The sequence below is a fragment of the Lepisma saccharinum genome, chromosome 21, assembly GCF_977018435.1.
Source record: "Lepisma saccharinum chromosome 21, izLepSacc3.1, whole genome shotgun sequence".
Lineage (NCBI taxonomy): Eukaryota > Metazoa > Arthropoda > Insecta > Zygentoma > Lepismatidae > Lepisma > Lepisma saccharinum.
Window position 1 is genome coordinate 50,960,598 of NC_139249.1, and position 7,858 is coordinate 50,968,455.

General features: G+C 34.5%; 1 long non-coding RNA gene across 1 annotated transcript; it reads left to right on the forward strand.

Moving 5' to 3' along the window:
• The first annotated feature begins 1,768 nt into the window (after positions 1-1,768).
• On the forward strand, positions 1,769-4,344 carry LOC146004003 (uncharacterized). Its single transcript, XR_014443882.1, has 3 exons — positions 1,769-1,843; positions 2,444-2,570; positions 3,929-4,344. It is a non-coding gene; the product is annotated as an uncharacterized LOC146004003 (long non-coding RNA).
• Positions 4,345-7,858: the final 3,514 nt, after the last annotated feature.

Genomic DNA, 7,858 nt, shown 5'->3' on the forward strand with positions numbered 1-7,858 from the left:
GCAGATTGGTTTGATCAAATTTGAAAATCAGAAGGTGGATAGTTGGTTGTTCGAAAGCATTAAAGATGAGTCATGCGACCGGCAATCCCTTCCACACGGTTGACTTGACTGGTGTGCCAGACACATTGCTGCCACTTGCTGGTGACTGCACTATGTGCCAGGGCTTACCTATAAGTTCCACACATTATGAAGGAAAATCCCCCCTCTACTTCTACAGTAAAATCCCGTTTCCATGATCGTACTACTAACAAGTTTTCTTCAAATGCATCAAGAAGAGGACCAGGGGCCTAAGTCTTGAACTGTCAACACGTTAAGGTCTAACGAGTTCGTGACGTTTTTGTCAAGAAAGGCTAACGAATGCCATTTAGTGTAGTCTCCACTCTTCGTTAACGAATACGGTTACGGACGCGCTAACAGAAAACGAGTGGAACCTACTCACAAGCCAGGCACCTACCGAGTTCGTTCACGGCTGCAGATTTTCAAGATGGACACTATCAGCTGTTGCGGATGATGGTTTTGAAGAAAGAAGAATTGCAAGCCCACTTCGTTTCAGTCGTATTTCGAGTAAGTACGTCATGTTAGTATGTTATTAATATTATTGGGTATGAACATAAGGACAATTGGAACAAATCTGGGGGAGAGTGAAATACGTATGTATTGTGAATTGTTGCTACGATGTACCTAAAGAATTAAATACTTCGTGCCATTTTCCTTCTTATTGTTAATTACATTGTTCCACATACTTTGTAAGAATTAGAGCTGATATTTTTGCAACATTCCTTAAGCTTAGCAATCGCGAAATAAAATACTACTGCAAAATATATTTTGATACACCTGGGAAATGTATGCCAACATTCCACCAACGTCACATCAAAATGTAAAATAACGATGCCGCACAAAATAAGAACAATTAATTTTCTGCAAACATATTGTCCTGTTGCAACCAGTAAATGAAATTACGGTACTATAAAATACATCAATTAGGCACCACTACCATATGTTATATATAGGGGAAAAAAAATGGTACACATGATTTATACAGTACGTGAACTGATGATAAAGATTTTAAAGGAAATTTTGACACTATGTTTTAAGTTGTATTAATTGCAGGTCGAGTGTACTAAATTACGTACTCCCTCGAATTTCCAGGAAAAATTCCCCATGGAAAGATTAACTGTTGTTAAGACTATATCAGAAGCTTGGGGGCATAGAAACGTATATTTACAGAGTTACGGACATTAGAATTTATCCCAAATCTATTGTTTTATCACGACGGGAATGTAAAATTATCTTTTTTTTTTTATTGTAATCACAAAATCTAACCTAAACGCCTAAGCACCAGTAAAAGTGAAAGTACTCCATTCGGTTGCCCAGACACTGGTGAGAGAAAAACCTTTTTTTGTGACAAAAATGTCATTAGTAATGTATATATGTGTGTGTGCATGGGAGGGGGTACTTGGTATACTGTATTCATAACCATCAATTGAAAAGGGGAAAATATTTTTTTTCTATATGAAACCATCAACAGAATGCACTCAGTTTAACTACCTTATGTCATGTGTTGATAGTGGGTAGCATGAATTTATTTTAAGCATGAAAATCTTTGAGTCAGTGGGAACTGTTTGATAGAAGTTTCCTTGTAAGAGAATTTATATTTATTTTTTCTGAAATAATTTTATAGGTGCTAGAAGCTCTCATTTTCACAACATGGAGGTACCAGCCAGATGGTTATAGGTCATCAGCCAGTGTATAGAGCAAGTGTGCAGTACTATGGTGGTTATTGCTCCTCACAATGGATGAAGTTCCCAATGATACAAGCAGATCAGCTGGATGTTAAAAGGAGGTAAGATAGTGTACGTTATTTTTGTTTCATTATAATAACACCTATTGACATCCATCATGTGGTGGGTTTTAGACAGCTTCTACAATAAAATGTAATAAAACATAAATACTGAAATGAGTGGCTGACTGGCCATGTAGGTAGGTATATTGTGCAAGTGAACATGCTAGTTTATTTTCAATACTATCCATATAGTTCTGGATTAGCAAACAAATTTGTATCACTTTTTATCTCGTATTCCTATTTGCATGGACAAAACAATACAATTATAATTGTTAAGACAAACCAAATCAAAGGTGCTCATGGCAATAACAATTCCAGAGTGATATTCTTTTAATATTTTATTATTTTTTATTGGAACACAGTAAAAGGTGAATTTGTGGGGTTTTCAAAACAGTTGATATTTTCAAATAAATCAGAAGTAAACAACTGAGTAATGTGTAACATCAGATGGATGGTATTTCTCATTCAGAATAACATGAATATATATATATATTTTTTAAAAAAATCATTAACTTTGTGCAGTATCTTATTATGATCAATACCTCAACTTGTTAACCCAATTATTTGTGCAAAAGTTACACTACTTTTCCTCTTTTGCAGATAGCCGATTAAAATGAAAATATTGTGACTACTCTCGGTATCCAGGGTGGACACATGAGGAATTCCAACATCAGATACTTTTGTCAATATAAGAATAAGGCAGGTACAAGGAACACTTGGCTGTTAGGTATGTAGATGTTCTAAGTCTGGAATATTTATTGTTAATAATTTTTCCATGAAGTATTTAAATCGCACTCATCTCATATATGAACTGCATTATTAAAGATGTGAAGTACTATGTTTATTACCATTACTGTATTATGAATACATGTGCAGTGTTGTTTCATAATTATCTATATTCTGTCTAGTATTCTCTTCTCTCACCTTTTTATTATTACAAAATGTGCATTATCCGTAAATTTTAAACTTAAACATTTCTGATTTCTTCAAATGTTATCAAAACGTTTTATTCTTAGATACAAGTAGTAATAATAATAATAATAAGAAACCCTACCAGTATACAACAAGACCGTGCTAGGGACAATTTTATGTGGAAGCATTTTTATTAATAGAAATGTTATGTGAATGTTTCATAAAATCATATAACTATTTTTATTCCAGACAATACTTTACATAGAAGCCTTCACATAACATTCACAGTTAGCATAATCTATAATGTTTGCCACACAATGAGCATGTGATTAAATATGATACATGTTTAATTTGGATATGAATAACAAGATTATTGAAATGTAATAGAATTTGTAGAATGTAAATTGAGGATGTTGTAGGCAAGTTTATAAAACACCTAGGAGTCATAACACATTAGCCCCGTCTAGTTGACTGCACTTTTTGACTCTCTTTGCACTGAAGCATCTAGTTGGTTGCACGGTGCAACACTGAGTTGTCTAGTTTGTTGATTTGGAGTCAAGTAGTGTATTTAGTGTCTGCACCATCTGCACTACCTTTCGGACTGGTGTATGGTCACGTGGTGTGTGCTAACTAATCAAATGACCGTTCAAAGCAGCAGACAGGCATTTGTTGAATCTTCTTAACTGGAACACTGCTTTCCGTCTAGTTGGTTGAACGTGATTTCCTTGCACTACTCTTGACACTGGATACACCTGCACTGCACAGAGTGTAAAAAAGTGCAGCAACTAGATGGGGCTATTACATGTTCATTTGTTCAACATTCCATTTGCTATGGAAATAGAGCTTTTGTGGAACACTTGCGTATTTTTGGAAGTCAAACATTGACATTGCGATTTAAACGAAAGTACTCAAAATTTATATAAATGTGGCACTTTAGAGGATTGCCAAATTTAACATACAGTTTGTTTCATAAGACACTGGGGGGACCATCACCGGATATGTGCACTTTAGATGTTTTGAAGTAAAGCAATAGATTATAGAAGTGCTCATAAGTTAATACTTGAATTCCTGCTGATCCTTTAAAATCTTTTAAGTGAAGTTACTTTCAATTGTTATTGGGATATTTATTATCTACAGTGGAAACTCAGGACAGGCCTTTCTTTATCTTTGCAGGTAACAGTGGGTATCCAGAGGACCATGGGTCATGACACCAATAGATGGTGCTGGTGAAAACACTCTTGAGGTGCATAGCTGTCTAATGCCATTTGGACCATTGGCATCCTAAAACAAAAATGGAGGTGTCTTTTAAAGAACATGGTGCTTCACTATCACCCTCCTATGGCAACAAAAATCAAAGATGGAGGGATGGAAGAAAATTCAGTTTTCCTATCCACTGTCAACTCTGCATGTGTGTGTGTGTGTGTGTGAATCTTCAGATGTGCTTTAATGTTATTAAGTTTGTGTGAAATAGGTTTTCTGTGACATTCTTTTTGAAATATAACATTGTAACGGTACACCAGAACTTTATTTCAATATTGTTAGCAGTGCCAATTCCTCACTTCTTTCATTTAATTATTGAATACTTTAAATGGTTCACTTATTTATTTTTACTACCTGCTGGAAAGTTTTCTTGAAGATTTAAAGAAAGGAGATTTATATTTTCATATGCAAGATGAAACATGAAAAGGTTTATTTTATTCTGTTTAAAGCTTCCCCTTTGCAACAGTTTTTAAGCCTTGTTTGTCGTTATGAAGTATCAATGTACTTCATTGCCTTAGTTACTTTTGCCATAAAGTAGTGTGTTGTTGTAGAACATTGTTATTGCAAGAGCTGTAACAGAACACACAAAAGGGTTTTCCTGAAGTTTTAGAAAGCTGATATTACATGCAAAGTTCCCATGTAGTCAGTTTTTTTTTTTTAACTATGCCTTTTCTGTGTACAAAAGGTCTGCATCAGTGTGTATCTGATTTCATGAATACATGTTTCATAATGTACACAATCACCTCCCACTTGATTTAGAAAAGTTTCATTGCAAATATATTTTTCAGGGCTGTTCTATCTGAAATTGGTTTACTTTACTCATTTGCTCACTGACAGTTCAAGCCTCTTCATTGGTGTATTGGAAATGTTGCATGTTGCCATCTTGTAATCAAGGGATTCCATGTTCAATACTCAGCAGAGGCACTTAATGGTTCAGATACCACTTTAAACTGTAGCTTCTTTGTGCATAAAGACAACCTCATGTCATATGTTGCCGTGTGAGAACCAGAGGAACGTAACTCTAAAAAAGCCGTGTTTGGAATCAGATTCACCCATGTCCAGCTTTTCTCATTAGTGGTAAAGAGGATTTAAGTATCTTCAAATTACTGACTTTTTTATATTCAGACATAATCACTCGTGAAAATTACATAAATTTAAGTTAGGTCCAACTGGTTCTCGTACAACAATATTGCAATAGTCATTAATGGGAGGACTTCTTTGAACAGTCTCCCCATTAATAGATTAGTCAAATCTTAATTACCTCAACATCAAGGGGACTCCAGATTTCATTTTCAATCTCTTGAGAGACTTTTTATTATTATTATTTTTATCTTTTGATGCTATATTTCAATTTTCATACGGCATCCACAATAATTTTTATTACATCATCTACTTCAAATGGTATGGGTGCTTCCCCAATGGCATAGTTGTAACATATTTGCTGTGCAATCAAGGGGTTCCAAGTTTGAGAACCGGTGAGGCATAGTGGTTCGGATCGTACTTTAAACTGTAGGTCCAGTCCCAATTAGCCTATCTGTGCACAAAAGTTGACTTAAAACTCCACTCCACTCAAAGAGTAAGGGAAATCCTACACTAAGATTGTCATTATAATTCATAAATCTTTTCACATCACTGTCTCGGTACTATAACGACTGAAATAAATAGTTTTGAGGAATTATAGTTGTTGTACCAATCATTAAATAGCATCTAGGAATGCAAAATTTACATGTTAGAGACATTAAAATTGACTGAAAATTTATAAAATGGAAAAACATGTCTTTGGTATTATGTGCCAATGCTCACAGAGTTTCCAAAAAAAAAAAAACCCCTGTGTATTGCACTCCCATAATTTCCACAACTTGGATCTCTGTGTAAATTTACAATGCCAGTTCTGTAACTTCTTGGTTCTGTTAGGCATTAATAAGTTACAGCATACAATTTGTCATGCAATTACTGTGTTCTTCCTGCAATGGAGGTGCCATCTAGTTAAGCATATTCACAACTTGCCATAAGCTATTGCATATAACTAGCTAAGGATATTCACACCTCCAGAAATGTTAACTTGAATGGTAAGTAGATAGGTTGAGGTACACAATGAAGATTGTGTGGCTGTCATAAACTTCCAGAAGTAACAATTTTCATTTTTGACAAAGCACCTTTATGAAATCAGTAAGTATATTTTCAGATTTTTTTCCCCTTACAGGCCTCAGATTTTTGTCATGTTTTTATCCTAGCTTGTTTCTCCACACCAAATTAAATTTCCTATCTTCTGTGAACGCTATGATGATGCTGTCATTTGTCATGTAAATGCATAAAAAACCTAAGGCATATTTTTTAGCAAATTCATTGTATGACAGCATATTTTTGTCATTTTTGAGGTATGTTTTCTGTACATTTCACTGAGGAAAATCACACTTGAATTGGTAATGCAAAGAAATTCTGTATACTTCCATCTCCATTCAATAAATTATGAATTAGTGAGGGGAGGAACCTGGATTTACCAGAAATGTGCCATAAAAGAATTACATCAAAAGGTTGCTTTTGCACTTTAATGTTATGTCAACAATGGATAACTCCTGTATTTCCCAATGTTTGATGTCTTCGTTCGATTTTTCAATATTTTTTTTTTGTAAATAAAATTTGGAAAATATAGGATAAAATGCATACATATTCCTACAATGCTCATAGAAAATCACCCCTCATTCACAAACTCCCACAATTACCTACCGAAAATCAACATTCTGCCATTAATAGAGAAGTTGGCAACGGTTCCGAATGTTGAATGGTATTATTTTCTTTTTTCTTTCTTTTTCATTTTTGCAAATTTTATAGATGTATTAGAAAGTAGTTTGGAATACTGGAAACAATATGTGAAGGTAAATTTGAAGCTTGGAGAAATTAATTAGCACTGTTAAATTCTACACAAAGTATTATTTACCCGAGATACTTCGATTTTTAAAGGAGCTTACACGAGTAGCTGTGATTTGCAGCAAATAATCATTCTTGGTTTCCGGTTATGTAAGACATGGAGTTTTAGCAGATTTTCATCAAGGTTCGAAAGGAGTTTTGTGCTTGAGACTGGATTACTTACGTGAAATTTAGAAGATTTCGTACTTCCGCGGAAGTACGAAATCTTCTAAATTTCACGTAAGTAATTTTAAACCGCGTTTACCGCAACCACCATGAATTGAGACTGGATGTTTTGTTCACTTAGAGATATTGTTATAATGCTAAGAACCCTAAACCTGACTAACCCAACCTTACAACGAAAGTATTTAGGAATGTTTTATTAATTCTAAGAGCCTTAAATCTAACCTGCTTAACCTAAAACGTAAGATACCAATCAGCTATTTGTATCAAAGACAAGCAAAACATTCATTTTAGGAATATGTGTGTATTTTTGCCATTAAAATTTCGTAAAATATTATTTACCAAGAAAAACCTAACCTTCAATATGTTGCAATATATATATACTCCCAAACAATCATGTAGGTATGTGTGGAGGGGAAAAATCGTTCTTCACACGAGATGCAGCAAGAAATCACTAAAACTATAAAGAATGTGTGGTAACGATGTGTTAATACAGATAAAAAAATCGAGCCGTGTAAAAAATGGTAGTGATTGCTGCCACACCAGTTTTAAGCTATCCGATTGGTTGACGCGAACTCGTTGTTCATTGGTGGACACATTAATGACGTACTGCTTTGCATTAATGACGTACTGCCTTGCTGGAAGCGTAATGATTCATTTAAAATGAATCTTTGAACTTCACATGTGTTTTGTTTGAGGTAAAAGCCGGTAACAAGCAACAAGAAAGAAGTCTTTTTTTCGGAATTGGAGCTC